The sequence below is a fragment of the Typopeltis vanoorti genome, chromosome 18 (genome assembly GCF_054136105.1).
Source record: "Typopeltis vanoorti isolate ZY-2024b chromosome 18, IOZ_Tvanoo_1.0, whole genome shotgun sequence".
NCBI classification, from domain to species: Eukaryota; Metazoa; Arthropoda; class Arachnida; order Uropygi; family Thelyphonidae; genus Typopeltis; species Typopeltis vanoorti.
Window position 1 is genome coordinate 26859404 of NC_143566.1, and position 27809 is coordinate 26887212.

At 35.8% G+C, this 27809-nt stretch overlaps 1 protein-coding gene and 1 long non-coding RNA gene across 3 annotated transcripts in view; one reads left to right on the forward strand and one right to left on the reverse strand.

The window, feature by feature from the left end:
• The window catches only part of LOC150096562 (uncharacterized), a 197838-nt gene that overhangs the window by 122958 nt on the left and 47071 nt on the right, over positions 1-27809 (reverse strand). The window lies entirely within an intron of this gene.
• LOC150096563 (sodium-dependent neutral amino acid transporter B(0)AT3-like) overlaps positions 1-27809 on the forward strand; it is a 292659-nt gene that overhangs the window by 111480 nt on the left and 153370 nt on the right. The window contains exon 2 of the mRNA XM_090408129.1: positions 10096-10164. The gene's annotated coding sequence lies outside the window, so the exon portion shown is untranslated. The remainder of the gene's footprint in view (positions 1-10095; positions 10165-27809) is intronic.

Below are 27809 nucleotides of genomic sequence, written 5' to 3' on the forward strand. Positions count from 1 at the left end.
TTGCACTGCCATATTTATCGTGGGGTATTTCTTCGATAAGTTTAATGCCATGGATGTAAAGTCTTACAGCACCTTCTCCTCTGTGAGTTTCTTGCAGGCAGAGCACATCGCAGTCATTATCTCTGCAAATATTTGCAATGAGATCTTGCTTAACACTGGAGAAACCTTCAATATTAAATGATATTATTTTTAGGCTTGGCCCCAGGTAGGATCCTTTAGGGCAGAAATTTGGGAGCATTTTAGTTTGATCACTTACGTTTGGTTGATGGTAGCTTTAGTTTCCCCTAATGGGTACTAACAGGGTGCAGGAACGAGAGCCTAGCTGCTGCGCATCCCTAGGATAATTATGATAGTACAACATGAAAAGGTTACACCATTACTGACTTCCGATCAACAATTTCCCTTAACATTAATCTGTTTTCTGTCAAGATTTCAATATTATAAGATCTTATGTTTCTGTCTTTTAAGGCGCTTTTAACTGCATCAATCCATCTTGGTCTTCCTCTGAGTCTTTTCCCAGTAATCTGATAAAGAACACTTCTTTTGCTAATCTTTCTTCTCCCATTCTATTTAAGTGACCATACCACCTGAGATTAGCTTTACTAACACAATCCTGAATACTAACAATGGCAAGTTCCTTCCAAATATCCTCATTTTTAATATGCTGCCACTGATGCCATATTTCTCAGAAATCTCACATCAGATGTCGCCAGTCTTTGATCAAGTTTATTTAAATTAAGGGGATATTAATCCCACATTGTTTTAAAACCGAATAAGAAACTCAAAGATTAGAATCAGAGAGTTTCATGCCGAATATAGTATCATCATCAGTTGCATCAGTCTTCGGACTGGTAGCTCAGCAGCAATTTACTCCATTCCGCTCTGTCATTGGCTTTCTTCTTAACCTCCTGGTAACTCTTCAAACCCGTACTGTCTTTGACTTGGTCAAGAAAGCTTTTCCTTGGTCTGCCTCTTCTTCTTTTCCCCTCTATTTTGCCTTCAGGTATTCTTTTCATAAGTTCATCATGCCGAAGTATATGTCCAAACCACCTATCCCTTCTAATTCTGATCGATTTTATTAGAGTTCTTGTTTCGTTTATCTCTCTCCGGACTTGTTGGTTTGATTTTTTTTCTGCCCATTTTATTTTATTCATGCGACGCCAGCACCGCATTTCAAAAGCCTCCAATCTTCTTACATCTTCTCTGCCTAGAATCCAGGTTTCACATCCATACAGTGCAATGCTTCATATGAATATAGTATAGTAAACTATAAAAGTATCGGCGACTACTAGCGTGAGCAAATGCACGTAGTCCTAGTACGTAGTACAAACTCGGGCAGCTAGTAGCAAAGAAGGCAAAGTTCTGATCGCTATTCTTAGGTATTTTCCATAATGTAAAAACACATTTCCTAGGAAATGTATGCTGTTATTACATTATGGTGGGAGGTCACTACCCACCATAATGTAATATACCCACCACGTTTCAGCCTTTATTGAGGCTTCATCAGTGAGTAGCTAGACCAAATTAATACCAAAAGGTATAGTGAAAAGAACTTATATACTCTGCTATACGAGTTGTCAAAAAGGTGCACCCATTAAGTTACTTATAAAGAGCCAATCGGCTTCATTTCGGCGATATAAACATTATTTAAATTAAGGGGATATTAATCCCACATTGTTTTAAAACCGAATAAGAAACTCAAAGATTGGAATCAGAGAGTTTCAGGCCGAATATAGTATAGTAAACTATAAAAGTATCGGCGACTACTAGAGTGAGCAAATGCACGTAGTCCAAGTACGTAGTACAAACTCGGGCAGCTCGTAGCAAAGGATTTGATCAAGTGTTTTATTTCTAACCCAGCTCTCAGATCTATAAATTAAAATGGGTTTGAACACAGTATTGTATGCAGATAATTTAGTGTTTTGACTAATTTCTTTCTTATTCCATATAAATTTATTCAACTGACTTCCTACAACACTAGCTTTACTAATTCTGTTGTTTATTACCCTATTTAATTTTCTGTCGTCACTGAAAATTGTGCCAAAATAGCTGAAATGTTTTACTTGTTCTACATGTTCACCATTCACTATACAGTTGCTGTTTTCAATGTTTCTGTCTATTTTCATTGTCTTTGTCTTTATATTGCTGATTTTCATACCAAATTTGTTACAACAGTTATTCAGTTTAGTTTACAAATTTTTGGTGGATTTATTCAAAAGTATAACATCATCTGCATAAAGTAAAGAGCTAAGATTAATATTGCCAATTTTGATATCAGATTTAATACCGCTTTCTTTCATAATGTGATCCATATAGATAATGAATGAACAGTGGAGATATGTGCACCCTTGTTAGACACCTGATGTTACCTGAAACCATCTTCACGTACCTCCTTCAAGTCTAACTGCTGTCTTACAGCTTAAATAGAGACTACGTATCGCTTGATATAATGCCTCATTTACACCATATAACTGTAGCATTTTGAAGCACTATCCTCTTGTCACCTTGTCATATGCCTTTTCCAGATCAACAAAACTTAAATACAAATCCTTATTGTATTCCCAAGATTTCTCAACTATCTGTGTTAAAGTGAAAATCTGATCCTGACAACCTCTATTTGGTCTGAATTTAGCTTGTTCTTCACGAAGTTTCCCTTCCACAATTTTTTCTTAGTCGTTTTTCAAGTATAGTTTCATAAATCTTACCAGGAGCACTCAGAAGAGAAATTCCTCTGTAATTCTCTCATTCAGTTTTATTTCCCTTTTTATATATGGGCACTATGAGAACTCTGCTTCAATCATCTGGCATTCGATCCTCTGTCCAGGCATTCTGAACTATGAAGTGAAGCCACTGTAAGACTTTTATACATCCATGCTTGAGCATTTCTGGCCAAATTATATCTGCTTCAGCTGCTTTTCAATATTTCAAGTCTTGGATTACTTTTCCTACTTCAAGTATGGATATGTATTCCACTGCATTCCTGTTGGGAATTTTCTACCATCATGCTGATACTGCTTGTTTCATTTAAGCAGTCTTCCAAAGTAATTACTCCAGACATATAAAATATCGTTATCTTCAGTTTTCGTGCCACTGTTATCATCTCTATTTCCTTTTACAGCACTCTTTTCTCCATTTCTAAGCTTTTTCAATAGTCTCCAGAATATTTTGCCACCTTCCTGATATTTAGTTTTTCTGTTCTTACCAAATCTTCCCATGATTTTTTTTGTATAGCTAATTTCACACAAGTACGTCGCTTTCTTACACTTTTCTCTGTATTCTCTACTTGCCAGGAACCTTCGATTTGCTTTCTTCTTTTCCTTCACTTCTGATTTTACTATCCTTACAGACAACCTCTCGTTCCCGTCTGGCTGAGTCAATCTTTTCGTAGGATTTGCCATTGAATCTCTAAGGTTTGGTTCTTGTTTCCAAACGCTTTCATTTTTAATTCAGTGATGGGTGTGTATTTCAGCCTACAATTCACCCTCTGAAAGCTGCTCAACCTTGGTTCGGTTTAAAACTTTCTGACACACTCTATCAACTTTTCAGTGGAAGGTGAGTTAGCTGATCTCATGTGGAGGTGTTTGATCCCGCAGCCAGGCAAACCGACCAGGAACACACACACACACACACACACACACACACACACACACACACACACACACACACACACACACACACACACACACACACACACACACACACACACACACACACACACACACACACACACACACACACACACACACACACACACACACACACACACACACACACACAATGTGTGTGATCCTGGCCGGTTTGCCTGGCTGCGGGATCAAACACCTCCCCATGAGATCAGCTAACTCACCTTCCACTGAAAAGTTGATAAAAGTTCTTCGCCCCTGGGAAAAATACAGAAGATAAAAATCATGAAGGTGGATAAATGACGGCTATTGAAGAAGCTTAGAAATGGGCAAAAGGTATTGTTCAGAAGAATCAAAGATGGCAAAAGTGACATAAGAACTGAAGATAGATGTCTGGAGTAATTACCTTGAAAAATTATTAAATGAAATAATCGCTAACAATTACGAGTACAATTCAGTACTGGAAATAGAAATAAAAAAGCAGTCATAAATCTGAAATGTGAAAAGACAGCTGGAGTAGATGATTAATCATAAATGCTAAAATATAGAAGTATAGAAGTTTTGTGGCCACATTCCCTAATTCAGTTCTGTTAAGAAGATCGAATTCAGTAATTAGAGTAATGTTCTCATATTATCAATCTATCAAACATGGAAATAAAACTAAATGTGAGAAATGCGGATGAATTTCCGTGGTGAGTGTTCTATTATATAAGATTTATGTAAGCGTACTTGATTAGAGGCTAAGAGAAATTGTGAAAGAGAAATATAGGCAAGAACAATCTGGTTACAGGTCAGACAGGGATTTACAGGACCACATTTTTATTTTCAGATAAATAAGCGAAGAATGCTTGTGAAAAAGCTACTCAAAACTCTGCAATTACAGGGTGTTCGGGATAAATTTGACATATTTATAATTAATTATATTTTTCCGTAAGTTACATGTATTAACACACACTTCTCTTCATTTAAAAGTTTGGACCCTTCTTCATTCATATACAAGATGTCAGAAAGGATGGATAGCTGGAACCCACCTGAATCATGGAAGAGAATAACTTGTATCATGATGATTCGTGCCCGCCATCAAAATAAGGATATTACGACTGCTGCCCAATGCTCCCTGAATACAGTAAAAACAATCAGGCATGAACTAGAGACTTGCAATGGTGACTACGAGGATGTAGCAAGAAGAAAGATCCCTAGCAGACGATCTGATTGCGTTCGTACAGCAGAATTCCTCGCAAATCTGCAGGAACAGGTGTTGAAGAACCCTGGCATTGGAATTCGGGCTTTGTTCGTGGAGTTGCTAACTGTAGTCAAGCCCTGGATAACAAGGGTAGCCAATGGTAGGCCGTATGTATGGCAGCAGGATTCGGCCCCTTGCCACACCTCTGGGAAAAGTCAAAAATGGTTGTCTGAAAATTTCTACGACTTCACCAGTCCAAATGTTTGGCCTCCAAACTCCCCAGACCTTAACCCCATGGATTATTTTGTATGCGGCGCAGTTGAAAAAGACACCAATCGCACTTCCAGTAATACAAAAGCCCAGTTAATGGATAAAATTAAAACAGTTTTTGCGGCCCTTCCCAGGGAGACTGTAGCATCAGCTTGTTCGAGGTTCCGAAGCAGAATTGAAGCTGTGATCGATGCTAATGGTGGTTATTTTGAGTAAATCTTATTGATAGTATTGTAATTAACTCTGCCTGTAATGTTTTTTTGTCAATTCATTAAATTTAATAGATACAAAGAAGATTTTCTTTTTCCTTACGAAACTGTCAAATTTATCCCGAACACCCTGTATATGATGTAAATGAAACATTTCACAAAACAGTATAATGCCTGCGCCTGTAAGTAAACAGTTAGAATTTAAGGATGTACAGGACAATCAGGATTGTTTGATGTCTCATCAATGTAGCAAGAGTGCTCATTATCTCACTTGTTATTAATCATCTATATGTATCACATTATAAAAATAAACGGCATTAAACTTGATATCACAATTTGATATATTAAATGCAAATTCTTATGCAGAGGTTGTTCCTAAATAAATCCATCACAAGTCATCAGGACTCAGTAAATTACCTGCTGCATCAGATGTGTTAAGAAAATTAGCAATAAAAGACAAAAAATGAAACAAGCAGGAATGCGAAACGTATCTTATCTCCATTTTTATTGGAAAACACTGGAACAAGAAAGCATTTCAGCTATTTAGGCACAATTTAATGAAGATATGAAATTAATTAAATATGTAAATAGACAATACAATCAGCAAAAACAGTAGAAGACTAGTTAAATTATATATATATATATATATATATATATGTATGTTCTGCATTTTAACCAGCAACTCAGCTTTTACCTGTGCGCTTTAACAAAATAACCGTAGATGTGACGTTAATTTTCTTTTCTAATGCAATCTTATGGTGAAATTAGTTTTGACACTTAATCTCTTCAGTAACTTCGCAGGTAAAAAAATCCAAGAGTATGAACTATCCGCCGGTGTTAGAAATCGGTCCTTTTTTTATCCAATCGTAAATGGAAATCCAAAGTTATTATTATTATTATTTGACACCTCCAGGAATCCAAAGACTCATCGAGGGAGGGCACCTGCTCTACAACTGTCTCCACAGCTCAATCCACCAACTGACCACAACTGCACCAACGCCATCTACCGCCGACCACCACTGGTGTTTCCAAAGACAATCACAAACATCCATGCTCACGGCGGGATTCGAGCCCGCAGCCTTTTAGCTGGAAAGCGGATACGCTAACCACTCGGCCAGCCAGGCTGGCAGTTAGTCTTTTAATGTTCCCAAAAATGATCAGTGTTCCATCTAGCTTGAGGATAATATCAAGATCTCTCTTAATCCGTGGAAGGGTGCGAGTTTTAAAATATCTCCAAAAGCGTAGTATTGTTTCGATATAAACGTTATGAATAGGAAAGTAAGTAGACATCAGAAAATTCATTAACACAAATCACTTAAAATTTTCGCCTTATTTCACAGGCATCGTCAATCTAAAATTATAGTAATAGAAGCACGCGCACGCGCGCACACACACACACACACACACACACACACACACTAGAAAATTCGTCAATTAGGGTAAGTTTGATTTGGATTGTTTTGAATTACAGCCGAAGCAACTAAAGTTTTCTTCGGCTAATTGAACGTGTTCTGGTCGGCTTGCCTCTTTTACGGGATGTAAAACTCTGCTACCTCCGTATGAATAGGCTAAATTCACTGAAAGTTCTTCGCTTACTATGCGGGATTCGAATATTCCATTAATAATAACGTTGTGATAAATGTGACTTTAAGAAATAATTATGACAAGAAGGGTCAAAGAGCACCATTTCGCATGAAGGGGGATAGTTGTAGTCCATGATACATGAGTTCGATGTAATAATGCCCCACAACTCTTCTCGATATAGACTTTTCATAAGGAATCAGCTGTTGCAGAACCTTAATTTTCTTTCAGATGACTGTCCTTCGAGGAGACGGCATGTTTCGTAAGGCAGACTGCTCAGGTTCATGGTACATCATGTAATTTTAATGTTCTTCGCGACAAACAATGGCTGTTCCTCCGCCGTGGCTTTCCTCTGTATGATATAGCAAGAGAAATATTAAGAAAAGCGATGTACTTATCTCATACATTTCACATATATGGACAGGCATGGTACAGTTGCGATGATGAGTTCCTTTAAGTAAATTGCATGCTTAAATACAATATAACTGGCTTTGTTTTTGACAATACAGGTGTGCCCAGAGAGAGTTTTTTTCTTCTTTTTATTGGCGTACTCTAAATATAATGGGAAAAACAGTATATCATTTTAACCATTAAACTGTGCTCTTTCCATAGACCACATATGCGTTGAGTGAGATGCCTCGTGTCAAAACTTCGAAAAGAAACAACGAGTGGTGACAATATTTTATTTTAAACTGGGTAAATCAGCTTCGGGAACATTTAATGATCTAGAAACGGTGTACAAGGATGACTAGTTCGCACCATTTTAAGATATCTAAACAATGCTGATTGTTTCGATATTCATGGAATTGTTCATAGGCAATGTGTTCCGTAGCGCCAAACGGTTAACAGTCAGTACTATTCATGCAACGTCTGTATTTCAACCAGTTATCCAGCACTCATTCATGCGAAAACTTGACTTTTACTAGAAGAATCAACGAAAAAGAAGTAAATAAAACAAATATAAGATGACCAGATGTGGCTAGTTCTGGTCGGATCGGTAGCGGGCTTTCTTAGTAATATTAAGCAAAAAGAGTGCTATAACTGATATCATTTATGGAGAAAACATTATTCAGCATAAGTCCTAGCTTCATGACTGCATGCAATTCATTAACAATTAATGAAATGAATTTATAAGTGAGATATGTGTTTTGATTGATCAGAGAATCACCTTGTGTCTTCAGTCGCAAACATGTTGGTTTGTTGGTGCGTTTCATAAAGTACTGCATGGACTAAACGGAGATCGATAAAAATACGTGATCACAAACAGTTATGCTCAGCAATGGAATGATTCCATGCCTTAGAGATCTTAACTCGGAATAAATAAAAAATCATTCTCTGATAAATATGGATACTCACCATTTGCATTCAATGGAAGATTCTGTATCTGGATTTCAAAAAGATCTTTATTGCTCCAATGAACCATGGAGGGAGAAGTGTGTTAGCGTAGAGATCTTTTTCAGGACACAATATTGGAGACTTCCAGTAAGCGGAAAAATTACTAAAATGCAACAAGTCATGCTAACATCCTAGATAACTCGGTATTTTTTTTTTGTGTGTGTGTGCGCGCGCGCTGTTTTCAGGAGCGAAAAATATTATACATTTTCACAGGACAACGATCTGGACATAATTTCGCATGTTTAATGACCTAGTTCTAACACAAGAATCGATGTTGATGAACTGTCTATTTCCAATGTGCAAAAGCTCAAATGAACTTTAACAGGTAATACAATTCAAAGATATTCAGCGTGAGGAACTGCGGAACATTTCCATTGAAGCATGCTAAAATCTGTAGAAGGCACGCCATACATCTCTGCTAACAACAGTATAAGCTTTGCAATGAAGACTGTCATTGCAACTTTATTTACAACTGAATATTATGCTGTTGACGATGACTTTTTTGTGAGATCAGTGAGTGACATGATGAACAGCTATTTATTATCAAGAATTTAATGGTGAGTGAATTTTGATGAGATCTTGGTTCAACAGAAAACGCTTTACTTCGTTTTTAAAGTGGGTTAAAGAAGCTTCTTTTCATTTTAAAGTCCAGTATTCTTTATAAATACACTGAGAGAACCGTATTCCAAATTTTGCATTGAGAAATATAGGCTCGTGAATATTACTAAATGTCATCGACACCTCGGTTTATTATGGGCTATCATCAATACATTGAAAGTGCATGAAAACTGGATATTAGAGAAATAGCTCTCTATATAATAAAACAGTTCCGTTTACTACAGATATACGGGGGAGGCCTGGAAAGTTCTAATAAACACCTAAAACAAAAATCATATTAAAGCAACTTATATAACCACAAGAAAGAACATATCTTAAAACCCTTTAACCCCATGTTTCATCAAATTGTAATAATTTGTTCTTTTTCTTTTAGGATATATAAGAACAAATTAATTTTTGTTCTAGGTATTTATAAGAACTTTTCAGCCATCCTCCCTCGTATGTGGTGCAATGTTTCTTCAGGTAAGTTAATGCGTTTAACAGCTGTGCAATAAGAAGCGCACTTCTATTTTCAAATGTTATGCGAAAGAGTCCAAAAAATAAGGCACGATGTATTTTTTTTTATTTGAAAAAGTATGCAGTATATCTGTCTTCACATTGCGTGCACATTAAAATAAGAATGCAATATCGATTAAATGAGGATTCCAGTAAAAGATTAAATAAAAATAAGCAGAGTGATACCAAAAAAAAGAGAAAAAAAAACCCGTAGTAAACAATAAAAAGAAAGGGGAGGTGGAAAATGAACAATTTCCGGAAGCTTTTAGTAATAAAAAAAAGTAATGACTGAGATGTATACGTCTTTCTGTACAGAGGAAAGATGAAACTGTTGAACACCCTCCTGGGGGTAATAATATGTGCTATTCAGTTCTCTGAATATAGCTGCGTGCAACATATTACGTGAAGGTCACAGGGGAGAACAAACTACCATCAGGCGTAATCTCATTCAAAAGATGAACTTAAAGATATTTTAACATAAGTGTGAAACTTTAATAGAAAACTCAACTGAAGCATCACGAATGAAATTTATAATGAGTTTCGTGTTATGTCAGAGCGCTTGGATTAACTCAGCGTTTGATATGAATTATAGCAAACAGGAAGGGCACGCGTCGCGCGCGCGAACACACACACACACACACACACACACACATACACACACACTGATAATACAGACAACCAAAGTGTAACTTTAATAAATAATTTGTGGTCTTTCTTTCAGGTTTCAACACAATGTTAAAGTAAAAAACAACGAAATCATAATATTATCAGGTGACATCTTGTCCGACAGGTAATTTCTTATTTTTATTCTCTTCTTTATTAACTCTGCATTAGCAGATAAATACCATATTGATTTAAAAGTTGATATTCCTGTGTAATATCAGTTCTGATTCAAGTAAATATTGGAAATTAGTTGTGAGTTGGCATTTAGTGTTAACAATGTTTAGTCTGTAAAGTTCACGATGCAGTTAGAATCATGGCAAAATGTTATTCGTTACATGTACCGCCATCTAGGAGATGCTGAAGAAAGTACAAGTTATAATAAATAGAAATTTAAATAATTTTCGCAGAATGTTTTAATAAAATTACTTTTAATGTCGTGTTGCTAAATACATAAATGCGTATGTATAAAACTAAAACATTATGACTTTACGAATTTTGATGATATTTGTGATTTAAATATACGATAAAGATTGTCGTGATATTTTCAATGGTTTTAAATGAACAACTTCTAGAACGTAACTTTTATGGAAAATTATATGAACTTTCGCACAGCTTATCTTGCCAAAAGCAGAGAAACAATACAAACAATAACCAAGATATTGCTTTTTCATAAGGCGAGATTAATCGCCCACATTCGGCCAAATCAGAGGTTTAGACTATGATAAACTTTCCACGTGCTCGTACAATAATAAAAATATTTACGATTATTTACGTAAAAACAGCCTTTTTATTTATAGAATTATAAAGACCGATTTTCAAGTTTTTTGTCCTCAAAAAACTGGCTTAGCACCCGTTTTGAAAGTATTCATGCGAAAGTATTCATGCGAAATCAACTTTAGTTCATGCTGCTGTCTCGAGGGGAATAGCGGTACTAGTCTCCAGGAAAGATTTCTCACACTAATTATTATTATTATATGACACCTCCAAGGAGTCCAAGGATTCATCGCGTGAGGACAATCTACTCCACTTCGCTACACACATCTCAACCTCTCCTCTACTATTAGCTTCATGTCAAACATATTCACTTGGTTTAGGCATGTTGTTATCCTCAAACCATGCCATAACATACTTTGCTGTGTAACTGAGAATACTATCTTCGTGGAAGATGGATGACCCATAACTGTATAATTTTTTAAGTGCACGGTTATACAGAATGTGAAGGCACATCTCTCTTATCATGGTAGTGAGGATAAAATCATTGGGCCAATTCCACACTGCGAAAAACACATCTCTATCACACTTTAACCTACATGCTTTCCAGATGAAATATTTAAATGTTTTTAGTAACTTTCGATGAGTGATCACACTGAAGTTCAGCCATTTGAAAAAGAAAAAAATCTGCAGCATGATTACTGGCTTCGTAGTACCCGTTTCCAGATTTTTTTTTCTTTTACTGTCAATAATTACTACACGCTTCACAGCAAGAAATGAAACTATTGTAATCACATTCAAAATCATTGACTTTTATTCACATGACATTTTACTTCACGTTGAATCCGATAGTTGCTAATAAGTTTTTTTTTTAATATCCACTAGTCAAAATAAATCACGGTATGTTTTTATTATTATTATTGCTTCTTACTCTAATGGAAGTCTATTCTTAAAATGACTTAAGAATAGACTTCCATTAGAGTAAGAAGCAAGCTTACTGCATCTGCTCACAAAAAAGTCAGGCTACCGTATTAGGTCTACCCTCCTTCCTTTGCAACTGGCTCATCAGTTTCTTTTCTAATCGTTCGCTACGTGCCATTCTGGGGATGGTTTCTTCAGATTTCCTGACCAATGCCGCATGGATCTCTGATTTCATCCGCTCTTCTGCTTGAAATTAATCACGTTTTCTTTCTTACCTCAAATTCTATCTACAGTTTTGTTGATGACAGTACACTGCATTACCGTTTTTCATTTAACCAACTTTATAGTATTCAAATGATCCGAGCTTTAAGATTTTCAACCAGTGTCTTAAAAACTTATCTCCATATCATATTTCAAAGCGACGTGAAGACAATCTTATCTTTCTTATTTATCAAGATTATGTTTTGGTGGGATTTGAAGTTAACTTTAAATCCCACAAAAATATAGTCTTGCCTTATTTACGCAAAAAATGTCACATTTCATCTCGGCTCACCTTTAATGATACCCATATCTACAGCTCTCTCATTATTCAAAAATATTGGGATCCTCTTCGATTCACTAGTACAACTCCTAACATTATATAAATCACAAATTCGACTAAAGTTCTAAAACATTTTCCTAGTATCTGAGGCGGCGCAGAAAATCTACTTAAATTCTTGATGCTCTCCAGAAGAAGGAAGTATATTTAATACATTATCATCCCCACCCCTCATATCACTTTATCGCAGATTTTGTCTACCTTGTTACATGTACTTTCGTTGACTAGCAACTGTTTCCGTTTATAGATGCTGTGGAAAATGTACCGCCTCTGTTCTTTGGAAGAGTCTTTCTGACACTGTTTTCTTCAATAACTACCTCCATCTATTTAAGAAACACATCAACAGCTTCCTTCTTTTCCTTAACCAACCACATTATAACTTTATATATATATATATATCAGATCTTCAAATCCCTCGCAAGTATATATATATATATAATAAATTAAATAAATTTAACTTATTAAAATTAAAATTTTCATTTGTAATTTTTAAGCAGCCGTATTTGATAACACTATTACTCCTAATAAGAAATATTGAAATGCGTCCAGAGAAATAATGTTTTCTGCTTCTCATCATATATACAGCCTCACCACTGATTTTATGCTGAAATCAAAGTTCTGACAAGATCAGTTGCCAAACATGATTCAATACGATGTTATATTTATATTCAGTTATACTAGCTTAATTATTATTAAAATTCATCAGTTTTATACATAGCAATATAAATATAAATTTTGTTGAAATCTTTCCTAGATTATTAATTATTATTATTATTATTATTATTATTATTATTATGTGACACCTCCAGGGAGTCCAAAGACTCATCGAGGGAGAGTGTGCCAACAGTATCGAACAATAATCAATACAGGAATTAATATAGAATACGAATGTGAAATAATATCAAAAATTGATGCCTGTGTAATCTAGTCGAAATAGAGCTACGACTATTCGTTCAGCTCTAGCAGCCGAGTAATTTATGCTGTCAAGCATAAATTAGCAAATAAATTTGTAAATTTATAAATTTGTCACATCTCTTATTTAGTGGGAAGTTAAGTAACGAAATATCTAGGTAGTTACACATCGTCTCTCATTGAATGCAGAAAAGAATTCTGCCATTGTAATAAATCGCGAATACGTAGTCAGTGTTCTCCGTGGTGGATTTAAAAAATCCCTTGAATTTCACGTCCTAATTCGCTTGAATAGGTTGAGAGACTGTATCATCATCTCAGAAAGATCACATTCTGTTGTCCATACTAACAGTCGTTCATTCTGTTTAGGGAATTAAGACGGTTATTATAATATTTTTTTTTTTTCAATTTTATAATGTCGAACAGATTTAGTTCAGGTTTATCATTTATATTCCTATATCAGAAAGTAAGGATGTGATTAGTGTTAGCTTGCGGGTAGGGCTTATTCGCAGAGTACTACATTTGGTAGATATGGTAGCTCTATATGATAAACCACTACTAACAAATCACTTAACAGCTAAAGTTAAGGAGACCACATTCTTACATTTTTCAAAATGCTTCCTTTAAAAGACCTTAAACAGTCCACTGCTATGCACAACTTGAAATCTCTGACACCTTGACGAACTGCAGTATATGTTACCATGGAAACCATTACCTTGTACAATGAGGGCGTTGGTAACGTCTAGTTGTTGGCATAACTCGCCAGAAATGATATGCTTTTCATAGTGTAAACATGGATACAGTGTTAGCAGTTACGTGTTTCTTAGTTTCGCGCTGTTAACAACTAACATACATATGCTTAACATCCTTCCACCTCTGAAAGACTTTGACAGCTTTTAGTAACAAAGGCTTCTTGCAGGTAAGTATATTTGTTAATGTTGCTTCATCGTTCAATATTAAAAGCTTTCAGTGTTATTCTCAGCACAGAGACACTATCAAAGCTGCAGTGCGTGATTATGAATAATCCTTTATTTTTCAGGTTATCAGATCTGAATATTAAAGTCTATTTAAATAAGTAAATATCAAGAATTAAATGTAACATGAAATTAATTATTTATTAAGAGAGGAAAGAAAGCCATTAAAACTCCGACAGGAATTTAAAGCTGGTTTAATTGGTACACACGGCTATACAGCTTCATAAAAACACAGAAACGTTTTTTATTCATATCCTCCCCGTCCCAACAATATCGTCCGCGTTTAGCACACGTAAATATGAACATGAGTAATTTCAAGAATACTTATATAGCTCCAATAACACCAATGTGTGTTAGACAGTATATAATTTTTTTTGTCCTTTACAATAATGCCTCCCTTTTTTTAGCTTCTCCTGTTTTGAAGAAGACATTTTAGCGAAGATATTTTATAAATGGTTGGATTATTAAAATATTTTAAATGTTATGATAGTAATCCACCTATTTAGAAATTACTAGAAAAAATTCAATTGAAAATCCAAGTAAACTACTGAGTCCAGAACGCTACAATCATATGAAGGAGACACTATTTAGAGTCTCAATAAGATATCTGGAGTGGTGAATATAATTTTATTAGGAACAATTGTCAGATTTCCCAACCAAAGGTCAATTACAATTTCTGTATAAGTATTTAATCTTATTCTCCTGTCAAAAATCTTATATTTAGTACACAAAGAAGCACAATAGCTTGCACCATTAAGATGGATGACTGTTTTACCTCTGATAATATTTTAGAGTCAGTTTTCTTGAGTGGGAGAGTATTGCTACAAAAAGATTATACATTATTGTCACTGTTAAAATAATGGAGGAATGTTTTGTTATATTTATGTTTCGGAAAGTATTCAGATATATAATTACCAGTAAACATTGATTTTTTTAATTGCGTGAGAGCAAACCTAGTGATATTATTTCTTTCACACTATGATTTCTGTTTCTCTCCATCGCATTCATCTTTACATTACACCTATCAGTGACAATGTTTTTTGATATAAGGATTTTTTATGATGATCCTTAACATAAAAAGTTATTCAACCTAAGTTATAGAGGCAAACATGTAAAATTGAGTACTAAAAAAAAATAATAAATACAAAATATATATGGAGAGATAAATCGGGAAAATAAGTTCGACATGCTTACAACACGACTTGCTTTTTATAAGGATAACTTTAATTAAACTCGAAAATAGTTCAGCTAATTACGACAAAGCACGAAAACTTACTTGTTAAAAAGAGAATAATTCTTTTCCAAAGCAGCAGAATACTAAATGCATTATCCTCTATAACACGAAAACATTATACAGTAAAGTGACAAACGTGAATAACGTGAGGTGAACGCTAATGTCGCCTCTACCTATATATATATCCATTACTGCCGTATTGATTTTTTTCCGAGCGCAAACCTCGACGAGTGTGATCCTCCCTTCCCCTTACGTGACACCTTTAGCAATGCTCTCAGCGAGTCATCTAGTGAAAGTTGACTCGCGCAACAAGTGTAGCGTGCATTCAGCTACTAAATGTCAAGCAGGTTTCGTGTATTGTAGGACGTGTAGGCAGAAAGTTATGGTGCACGCTTGCCAAGTCGAACGCGATGTCTCCCAAATTGATTGTTTGTCGTCGATGAGAAGCAATCATGTGTTTCCGCTGATAAAGCCCATTCACGTAATAACTACTTACATGGTTCGGGGGAAAAAAATAACTATTGCCCTAATCAGTACTGAATAGTCAGAAAGAGAATATATTAGAATTCGTTAATTCCACATTTCCTCGCTTTTTCTGACTTTGAAATAACTGAGAGAAAATCGTTCATAATGTAAAAATATGATAATGATTTTAATATTCAGTACTTATATATTTCACTCATATCAGATCATATTAAATTATGATGAAAAATTTACTTTAAATATTTATATATGCCAGCCTTAAGAAATCTTACGAGAGTGTTACTAATTCGAAGTTGAATCGTTATGGTATATTCAATCGCTGCAAGAAGTATCAGCACATTATGAAGTTTTCCAGCCGCAGCTTGTACATAACTTGTATAACTTACAAGTTCTAGAAATTAAGTACAAAATACATAACTTTTGAAAAAATGGCCTTACTATATCTATGCTATATCTGAAACATCACTTTGAAACATTACATTCTCATTTCCTCAATTCTTTATTTAAATAAATCAGTATCTAGACGATCCTGAAGACACGATCAATCGATAACAAATATAAGTTAAGGGGATAAAAATCCCTTATTGTTTTTCATTGTTTATCCCCTTAACTTATATCAACCTCTCCAGAAAAAAATAGCCTTTTCATCTTAACGATAACAAATATATTAGATATTTCCTAATATTTGATAATGTAGGAAAGAACAGATGATTTTGTCGAAAAATATGAAAAATATGTTATATTTTGTATGTGATCATATCTCCATCCGTTTACACTTGCAGAAAAGTTTCGATTAACTATGCTTATCACAGAGAACATTAGTATTCTATCTACCATTTTGACTTTGTTGTTTTACGACACGTGAAACTGAAACACATACGCAGTTTCCTGTCTAGTATATCTCAAATGAAATATATCTCAAAGCATTCTATACATTACAAGTAGCTCACATTCTATACATTACAAGTAGTAGGGAAACATTGCTGAGTTCTGCATTTCACGGTAATAAAAATAAAATCGTAGAAATTTTAATCAGCACAGTGAAGTAAAATTATTGCTAAAGCTTTCCACCCATCTATTCATTGGACATCATCAGATGTCGTATGATCATGCAGATGCTAGTTGATGTGCCACGCCAGTCTTTGCCGAATAGTCGTGTTGTATACTTTTATAGAGGCGTCAACTCTCTGAAGATCAGTCACTCCAGATACGTCAACCATTCATCCATCCATCTCATTGCTGGTCTATCTCTTCCTCTTTTCCAAAGAACTTCCCCTTATATTATTATTTTGAGAGGTCCTTCTTCCATCCTTTCAATGTGTTCAAAGTATTTCAACTTTCTCCTGAAAAATAGACTTAAGGAAGGAGCCTTAAAGTTCTACCGATCCTTTCTCTTTCTAGCACCCATCTGTTTGCCTGCCTTTCAGTGTATGATATCCTCAACAGCCTTTTGTAACACCTCATCTCAAAAGCAGCAATCATTATTCTATCAGATTTCTTTAGGTTTCCAGTCTCACTTCCATAAGTCGCTGTCGAAAAAACAGCTGCATCCAAAATCCTCAACTTTGTTCATATGGAGGTAGATCCATCCTTCCGGATTTTAGGCAGGTCTCTGACTGTTGTTTTAGCCATTCCTAACCTTTTGACGTCTTCTGAAGCAATTTTTCACATTAATAATGGATCCCAGGTACTCGAACTTGCTGATTTCCTCAATTCTTTCTCCATTAAGGTACACTTGTTTCTCAGGAGCTTCCCTATCTGTATTTCCTTTGCGAACCATAATCTTTGTCTTGCTAGGATTGAGCTTAAGTCCTCTGTTCTTACTAATCTCATTAAATGTGTCAAGGATTTGTCCTAGTTCTTCCTTGTCACTACAAACGGTTTGCCAACAAGAAATCTATGAAAAGTTAAAATATTATTGTCTCATACAGGTAGGTGGGATGTATCGAAATGAACAGTAGTCAGAACCTTATTTAACACTAGAATTAAAATAAAATAGAAAAACTTCGTTGACTATGAAACGTTTAATGAATGTAGTAATCTAAGACCATGGAATGCCATGCTCTTCACAAATTACATAATTATCAGTCTAAAGAAACGGCTATACATACATTCCCTAAAGAGAAAACCTTGCTATATTTCTCATTGCAATATAAAAAGGAAGGAATTGCAACCATTCTTGGAAATTATAGTCTGTAATTGACCCACTCTCATATCTCTCATGAAACACTGGCTTTAGTCTAACCTGTTCCCCACCCCATCCCACTCACATATCTCAAACAACTCTAATGAATATGACAGCTGCTTGGTTATTGATGTTTTCATAACAGTGCTTTTCTGTAAAGAATTACTGTTGTTGTTGTTTTAGTACTCAACCTTATGGTTGGTTGGAGAGCAATATGCCATTTTACCAGGGAATAATGATTATGAAACAAAGTGGTTTCCCGTTGCCTTCCTTGCCCTACGCATTTATGATTGTAGATGTGTGTGTTCACGAGGCCGGTTTGCCTGTTCTGGGGAACGAAAAATCTGAGTTTCAGGGTGAAAACCTCTGTATGAGACCGGCTAACTCACCTTTAGTCGAAATAGACAGATTAAAAGTCACGTCATGGACGAGAATCGAACCCAGGTCTTTCCTACCAAAGGACTTCGTTTATACCGACTGAGCTACGGAGGTTCAAAGTACTACCAATATTTCTATAAAGCACTGGACCAGTGCAAATTGAAGTCTAATTGCATTTTAAGAGAGGAAAAGGACTGAAAACGTATAATATTCGATCACTCCATCAGTTTCAAAAATAACTATTACCTAAAAACTGCACCAAGGAACGAATATGAGCGAGCGCAAATTCAGATACCGTAGCCATCTGCAACAGGAACGTGAATACAAAAACACGTTGCCTCTGCCTAAAATCCTATTAACAAGTATAATATTATTTGTAAAAAAAAATCAATCGTTTCGATTAAACTAACTGCATGTACACGTAGTCCGACTGAAACATGTCGCTGGTGGCGACATTCCAAATAATAACATCTCACCAAATCAGTTTATGCCAAGAATTTAGAAAATAGTGTGACTCTTTCCAGACTTCACACTACATAATATAATTGGCAGATGGTTCATGTATATGGAGAGAATTTTTTGTGTTACAGATGATTATATTGTTAGTGCGAAGAGTTTCCAGACATAAATTGACCAATGATTTACGAATTTAGGTGATGATATCAGCGTATTCTTATGGAAACCAGAAAACGAATTACTTTGAATTTCCTGTCTACACCTTGCCCTATCAGTGCCGAATCATAAAGCACAAAAAGGTGCAGCACTGGGAAATTTCGCCAAAATACAAGCCCGGTTCCCAATTTGTTCCCAATGCTTCATCTCTCTCTCTCTCTCTCTCTCTCTCTCTCTCTCTGTGTGTGTGTGTGTGTGTGTGTGTGTGTGTGTGTGTGTGTGTGTGTGTGTGTGTGTGTGTGTGTGTGTGTGTGTGTGTTGTGTGTGTGTGTGTGTGTGTGTGTGTGTGTGCGTGCACAAAACTGAATAATAAACTTCTCTACAGACTGGCTACCTCCAAGAGTCAAGTTTTCATAATGTGTGCATCAATGATGATTTTATTCTTTAATTGACAACTTTTGTATTACTACTTATAGAATAAGTACTTAATTATAAATATTTTATAAGTACTTAAAAGATACCTATAGAATTGCAACACTTAGGATAAACTAAATATAGGTAAGACAATATGACAACATGTACATTACACAGTCTGCTAACAATTATAACTATCATTTTACCATTAAGCAATGATTTCTTATGCACTAATAAGATAACATTTTCTTCATCTTTAATGTAATTATTGATAATAAATCTAATTAACGTTTTATAATATACTAATTAGATAATAAAAAAAGTATTAACGGTATCTAATTGTTTATTGAGGTATGCTTTCTCATTAATTTTAAACAATATATCTTTCCATTGTACAATGATTACAGAATCCAAGACGTGAAAAGCTTCAACAAATGTTGATTTTCTTTTTAAATGAACTTTGCGCCTACTCCTCAAGTAAGAAAGAGTAATTTTGTTTACAACAAAAGAAATCACTTGGAAATTATAATCACGAAAAATGTCTACTGAGTTTGTAAATATTTTGGTTCCCCTGAGCATCCAAACCCAACTATGCTCAAAAATGATACGCCATATACAACTCCATTACTGTTGACAAAATTGATGGTTTCATGAGTGCTCTTATCCTCCTTAGTCTTTTTTTCCTGAAGTCAGCCGATGTCACTTTGTCAGATGAAAAGCAATATACCTGTCAGTTGATTTTTATCCGTGATATTGACATTCCACTGTTGCTGTCCCACTAACGTGGAGAATTAGCGCATTGAGGAATTAAACTCTTCATCTTGCAAACTCACTAACAAGTCTGCCCAAAAGATTATGTCGTGCCTTCGGTCCTCAAGGGTGTGTTCTCAGGAAGGAAAATCCTGAGACAATTTGTATAAATAACTCACATTAACTGTAATTCTCAAAGAGGTTTGAGCATGTGGGGAACTATACATAAACATAAACATTCAGTTTAATATAAGTTTTTCAATTTAATATATATATGTTATATATGTTAAAGTTACCAAGCTATTTTAAACCTCGTTTTACTCCATTTCCCAAGTAAGCAAACAGACAAACAAGTCAAGTTTGCGCCTGCAAGCGTTGCAAATCTAGCTGATCCTACAGGTAGTGCAAGACCAAGGCAACTCATGGTAAAAGTAGTATAAGCTCTGATCACTAATCTTAATATTTACCCTTAATGCAAAGCACATCTCCTAGAGGAAATGTATGATGTTTTGCATTAAAGGCAAGGGGGCCACTACCCAGACCGGTTTCGACCTTCATTGAGGTCTCATCAGTGGGAGCCAGGCTAGAAATACCAAGATTTTAGTAATACAGAGCTCATAAGTATTTTACCAGAACAAGTTACCATAAGGTGTTTTAACCTTATTAAATAAAAATCTCAGGTTTAAAACCAGGTTTAAAATAGCTTGGTAACTTTAACATTTATTATACCCAAGGTAAAATACTTTCTACATTTATATCTCCTCCTGACACCTTATAATCTAGCCTATTCAAATCATTCTGAAAGCACTGCATATTAGCCGCATTCCTGATGATCCCACCTATTTTTGAATCATCAGCAAATAGCTGTATGTCGCCTCAAATCATTCTCAATGTCATTAATGTATAGCTGGAATAACAGTGGACAAGGATTGATCCTTGTGGTACACCGCTGGTTACCTTAAATCGGACTCACATCCCTCCCGCATACCACTCTTTTTATATCGTCAATGTAATCCTCTTATCCACGTTCATATTTTATAATGCAGTTTCATATTCTCCAATTTATGCAACAGCCTTGCATGCTGCATTCTGTCAAAAGCCTTAGCAAAATCCAAAAGTATCATGGTGTATCCATTCTCCTTGTCTAGTTCAGTGGCAACATTATTATAGAATGTGAGCAAGTTGCTAAAACACGACCTGCCCTTAGTAAATGCATGCTGTTCATTACAAAGTAAAGATTCTCTGTCAACCCATTTCTAAATGCGAGCCCTTACCAATTTTTCCAAAATTTTCACTCCTTGGTCTTTGCAACATCCTTGTGTAATGGGATTACCATACATTCTTTCACTCCTGCGGAATCTTCCCTGTTCTGAGGCTTAAATTATATAGCCTGGTCAAAGGAATAGCCAGTTCATCGGAACACTCTTTTAGCACCCGTGATGATATCTCATCAGCCCTATCTGAATTCTTATTTAGTTTATGCAACAGCTCTAATACCTCTTCTTTATACACCTGAGTTTCTTCATCCAGAGAAGAGGTAGCAGTGAACTCAATGTTGCATACACTATATTGATAGCTTTTTTAGCAAAATAGGCACGCATTAGTTGAACAACCTTTTCTGCGTCTCTCACCCTCACACCATCGCATTCAATAGAGTTATTCATTGATATTCATTCTTTCTTCTACTTTCAGCATAATGATAGAATTCTTTGGTGGAAACGAATTCTATCATTAGCATGAGTATGAAAAGAAACTGGCTCTGCAAGAGCCAGTTTCTTTTCATACTCATGCTTAGCTTTCTGTACAACAGTTGTGACTCTTCTGACCTGGTGCTTATAATTTTCACAACGGACATCATCCTTATGCATAAGACATTTCTTCCATATCATCATTTTCTTACGAATTTCTTGCTTGCTAAGATTACTTATTCATTTGACTCCTACCAGATTTATTCTTCAAACTTTCGGGACACATTTTGATATTGCATCATTTAAGTATTTTTAAATGCTTCCCGTGCAATGTCCATATTCTTCCCATCCACCAACCGATACCATTCCAATGAACTCAGTATGCTCCTCAGTTGGTCATAATTTCCTACTTTTTAGGTCAGGATGTAACCTTTTCTAAATGGGTCATTCATAAACCTAGCCACTTCCCAAACGAGTACCGCATAATCATTCTCCCCAACTGGAGGCAGAATAGTTGTGTCATTAAATGAAACGCCCTCTGACACTATAATCAAATCTAACACTCTTTGAGCTCGAGTTCCTTCTGTCACATGCTTTCTGAGGTAGTTGTCTCGCAGCTACCTCAGGAAGCATCAATAAATTCGGTTTTATTCTTATCATGAGATTTTACTGCTACCCAATCAATAATTGAATAATTAAACTCTCCCATTATTACTCTTTTCGCGCTCATCTTTTCTATGTGGTGATGCATTTCTTCATCACTTGCGACCGATCCACCAGGTCTGTAACAACACCCCGCTATGTATTTGATCTTGTTCGATTCCACCTCAAACCAGACGGCTTCAAACTCACTGCCACATGAAAAACAGTTACTAGTATTACAATCATAGATCTCAATACCTACTGGATTCAATTCATCCGATGTCATTAGCCACACTCTTCCTCCTCTCCTATCCTGTCTATCCTTCCTTAAAATACTGCACCTTTACACTCAATACCAATTAATACGTCTGATTTTGATAGTTAATATGTCTATCAAAATATAAAAACCATTATAAGAACCATTCTTAATTAAACCAGGGAAAAGGCATTCTTATTCTGAGCCCAGCTCTTCATTTAGATTTGTGGGAGTGAGAAAAGTGGATGTCAGTAAATATAAAATCATGCACTTTGGCGTGATTACATATTCAATGTCGTATTATGTTGGTCGGATTATGCTAGAAGAAAGTGATCAGGCTAGAAATCTTGGAGTGTTAGTAGATAGGAAATTGAACGTTCAGGGCCATGTAGCAAAGATTGCAAATACAACTCAAAAGATAATTGGAATGCTGAAACGAACTTTGACATGTAAAGATAAGGATGACATTTTGCCTCTTTACAAGGGCTTGTTAAGACCTCACATGGACTACTACGCACAACTCTGGTCTCCTGGTTTCCGCTGTGATTCTGACAGGGGAGAGAATACAAAGGACAGTGTTACAATTATATCAGGATTGTAGAATACTGATTATGAAAACAGATTGAAAATTTGTAGACTGCAGACACTAGCAAACAGGAGAAAGAGGGGGTGATATGATTGAGACTTACAAACATTTGAAAGGGTCATACAGGATTTCATTTGATGAAATTTTTCAATTTATGGAGGATGGGGAAAGGACGAGAGGGCATCCTTGGAAGCTGAGAATGAATGCCACCAAGAAGTGGATGAGATCTAGATTTCTCTCTTAGAGTGGTGCATGATTGGAATGGATTGCCCTTGGATGTTGTGTGTACAAACAGTGTGAATGAATTCAAGAATAAGTATGACAGCTGGTGCGTGTAGTATGTGTCCTCCCCTCGATGAGTCTATGACTCCCTGCAGGTCTCTCTTAATAATAATAATAATAATAATAAATAATAATAACAATAATATTTCCATTAGGCTTGCAAAAGGAATGCATTTTTAAAGTAGAACTGAAAATCGCGGTCATCAAAATAGTATATTCCTTTCATGGGCTTAAATTCGTGTTGTTCTTAAATCTATTTTTTTCTGTACTCATATGAACATCGTTCCAAGCAACGCCAAATGTCACTCTTTACAAACAACGCTTTATGCATGTAAAAAGGAATTGAAAAAACAGGCATTAATTTTATACTAAATATTTTTCCTGCACTTAACAAACACTTGAACAGTAATTATTGATTTATGGGACAAAATGCAATAATCGGGCACGCTGGCATGTTAAGAGGCAGAAATATAATATCTGCAACTACAAATGCATAACCAGAGCCTTTTCAAGATTTCATTATTATTATTATTATTACCTGAGACCTCCAGGGAGTCAAGGACTCATCGAGGGAGGCTGTAAATTATCAACCCAGCTATCATATCTTCCCTTAAATTCATTTACACTAGATGCACTTACTACCCCCTAAGGGCAAATTATTCCATTCACTCACTGCTCCCTGGGAGAAAAAACTAGCTCTTACCCCTTTCTTGACTGAGAACAACCTTAACTTCCATGGATGCCCCTGTGTTCTCCCTGTCTTCATTTGAAATGCTATAACACCCATTCAAAAGTTTATAGACCTCTATGATATCACCCCTCTTTCTCCTGTTAACCAGAGTCTGTAATCCACATACTCGCAATCTGTCCTCCTAATCTAAATCCCATAATCCGGATATAATCTTTGTAACTCTTCTTTGCGCCCTTTCCACAGCTTCTTTATCCCCTTGAAACCCGGGAGACCAAATCTGCGCACAGTAATCCAAGTGTGGTCTTATCAAAGCCTTATAAAGAGGCAAAATTACTTCCTTATCCTTACATGTCAAGGTTCGCTTCAGCATAGAAATTATCCTCTGAGTTGTATTTGCAACGTTTGCTATGTGACCTTTGAACTTTAAATTCTTATCCACCAATACACTAAGATCCCTTGCTTCTTCAGTTTCTTGTAGCATAACCCCGCTAATATAATATGCTGCTGAATCTCTAATCACGCCAAAGTGCATAACTTTACACTTACTAACATTAAACTGAGAGCTATTTTCGTTTGCCCAGATTTCCAGTCTATTCAAATCATTTTGTAATTGCTGAATATCAGTAGCATCCCTGATTGCCCTGCCTATCTTCGCATCATCAGCAAACAATTGTAAATCTGATGATAGACCCTGCTCGAAATCATTAATGTATAGATTGAACAATAATGGCCCAAGGACTGAACCCTGAGGTACACCACTGGTTGCCTTAAATCTAATAGATTCACACCCACTGTATACCACTTTTTGATATCTGTCTGTTAACCATCCCCTGATCCAAATCAATAGATTATGTTCCAATCCCATATTCTCCAGTTTACGCAACAACCTATCGTGTGGTATCTATCAAATGCCTTAGAAAAATCCAACATTATCACAGTGTATCAATTTCCTTTATCCAACTAGGCGGTAATATTGTTATAAAATATGAGCAAATTGCTAAAACATGACCTGCCTTTAGTAAACCCATGCTGTTCCCTGCAGAGTATAGAATGATTGTCTACCCATTTCTGTATGCGAGGTCTTACTAACTTCTCTAAAATCTTCACTACCACACCAGAAATACTAATAGGTCGGTAGTTAGACACATCAGTTTTTGCACCACCCTTGCGCAATGGAACTATATTACATTCCTTCCATTCCTGTGGTATCATTCCTGAGCTGAGACTCAAGTTATAGAAATGTGCGAAAGGTCTAGCCAATTCAGCTGAACATTCCTTTAGCAAACGGGCTGATATTCCATCTGTCCCTGTTGACAAATTCTTATCCAGGTTATGCAAAAGCTCTTCAACCTCATTTTCATGAACCTCTATCTCTTCATCCAACGTAGCAGTAGCACTGTACACCTGGTTGATATATCTTAGCAAAGTGAGCACTCATTAACTGAAAAATCTCCTTAGCTTCCGACACTCGTGTACCATCTGCATTCAATAAAGTTATTCTTCCACATTCATTCTTTCTTTTGCTTGCGATAAAATTATTTTGGATTGCCTTTAGCTTGCATGGCCAATTTCTTTTCATACTCTGTTTTAGCTTTTCTCACAATACTCCTTACTTTTCTGGCCTGAGTTTTATATATTTCATAACTCCTCTCACTCTTATTCTCACGATACTCTTTCCACATCATCTTCTTCTTGTGGATTTCTAGCTTAATAAGGCTGCACATCCATTTCACACCCAACCTATTTACTCTTCGAACACTAGGGATACATTCAGATACCGCCTTATTCAAGCACTTTTTCAAATATTTCCATGCATTGCTGATATTTTTTTCCATTCAGTAACTGATACCATGGGACCAAAGATAATATTCTTCTAAGTTGATCATAATTTCCAGCTTTGTAATTCAGCATGTAGCCTGATTTAATCGGAATTTCAATACAAGTAGATACTTCTCAGGAAAGAACAGCATGATCACTATCACCAATTGATGGTAAAATAGCTATATTCTTGACAGAAATCCCTTCTGACGCTATGAGCAAATCCAACACTCTTTGACCTCGAGTTCCTTCTTTCACATGCTGCTTGAGAAAGTTATCCCGCAACAATTCAATAAATTCCTGTTCTTTCTGATCATGAGATTTCTCTTCTACCCAATGAATGTTTGGAAAATTAAAGTCACCCATAATGATCATTCGCTTGGTACCCATAAGGCTAAATTGGTGATGCATTTCTTCGTTCCCTACAACTGAGCTGCCAGGTCTGTAGCAACACCCCACCATATATTTCATTCTGTTAACCTCCACTTCATTTCAAATAGACTCAAACTCATCGCTACATGGAACATTGTTACCATCATTGTTTTCTTGTATTTCTATCCTAACTGGACTTAAGTCATCTGATATCATTAGTAGCACTCCTCTCCTATCTCTTCTGTCATTCCTAAAAATAGTATATCTGTTACACTCGATCCCACTTACCATATCTGATTCCGATAGTCAAGTTTCACTAATGCCAACAATTTTAGGCCGCATCGTATTCAATAAAGCAACAAACTCAACCCCTTTGTTTCTAATGCTCCTGGCATTTGTGTATAGACATAATAAATTACTACCTAGCCTATTCTTATAATTATATATGCAATGTATTTGGTCTTGTTCTAGAATTTTCTCTTTTCCCTCCCCGGACATACTTAAAAGGTCCGAACCTAAAGCATATTTCTCCACTCCTACGCCACATAAATAACCATGTTCAAAGGCATTTATATCTTTATCACGTTTGTATACCATAGTTGAACTTTCACACACATTTTTCCCATTCCTCCCTTGATGTTCTAGTTTCCCTGACTCTCTGCATTAAGTCTCATACCAAGAAGTAATTTTTCCAAGCTTCTGATGCAAATGAATTCAAGTGCAGGCCATCATTCTTATACAAATCTTTTCTGCCATCAAACACACCCCACACGTCTGAAAACTCACATCCATATCTTCTATATAGCCTGCGCGTGAAATCATGTGCTATCATCGCCCTCCTTTTTAACTCAGTACTATCATATCTAGGTAGTAATCCTACAATTTTTAGTCTCTCACATTTCTTTCGCGCTTCTTCCAACAGACCTTTCATATTTCATCAGTGCATGAACGGTGTACTGATATAATTGCTATTTCGTTTTTTTTTCTCAATACAAAGAATATTCGTGGAACATTTAAAAGTATCAGCGCACCACCACTACTCAAAACAGAATCTATGAGTGCCACTGAAATATCAGTCGCTTGCGAATAAACTTTTACATAAGGCTAATATTGATGCAGATGACGCTTTCCCCAGCTGATGTCGCAACATCGGATAATACTGATGAAGATATACAAAATAATCTGACGTACGAAATTTCTAGGGTAAAACAAATTATTATAAAAAGTTACGAATAGCTAGAAAACACCAGACAGGAAAAGTTAAAGGG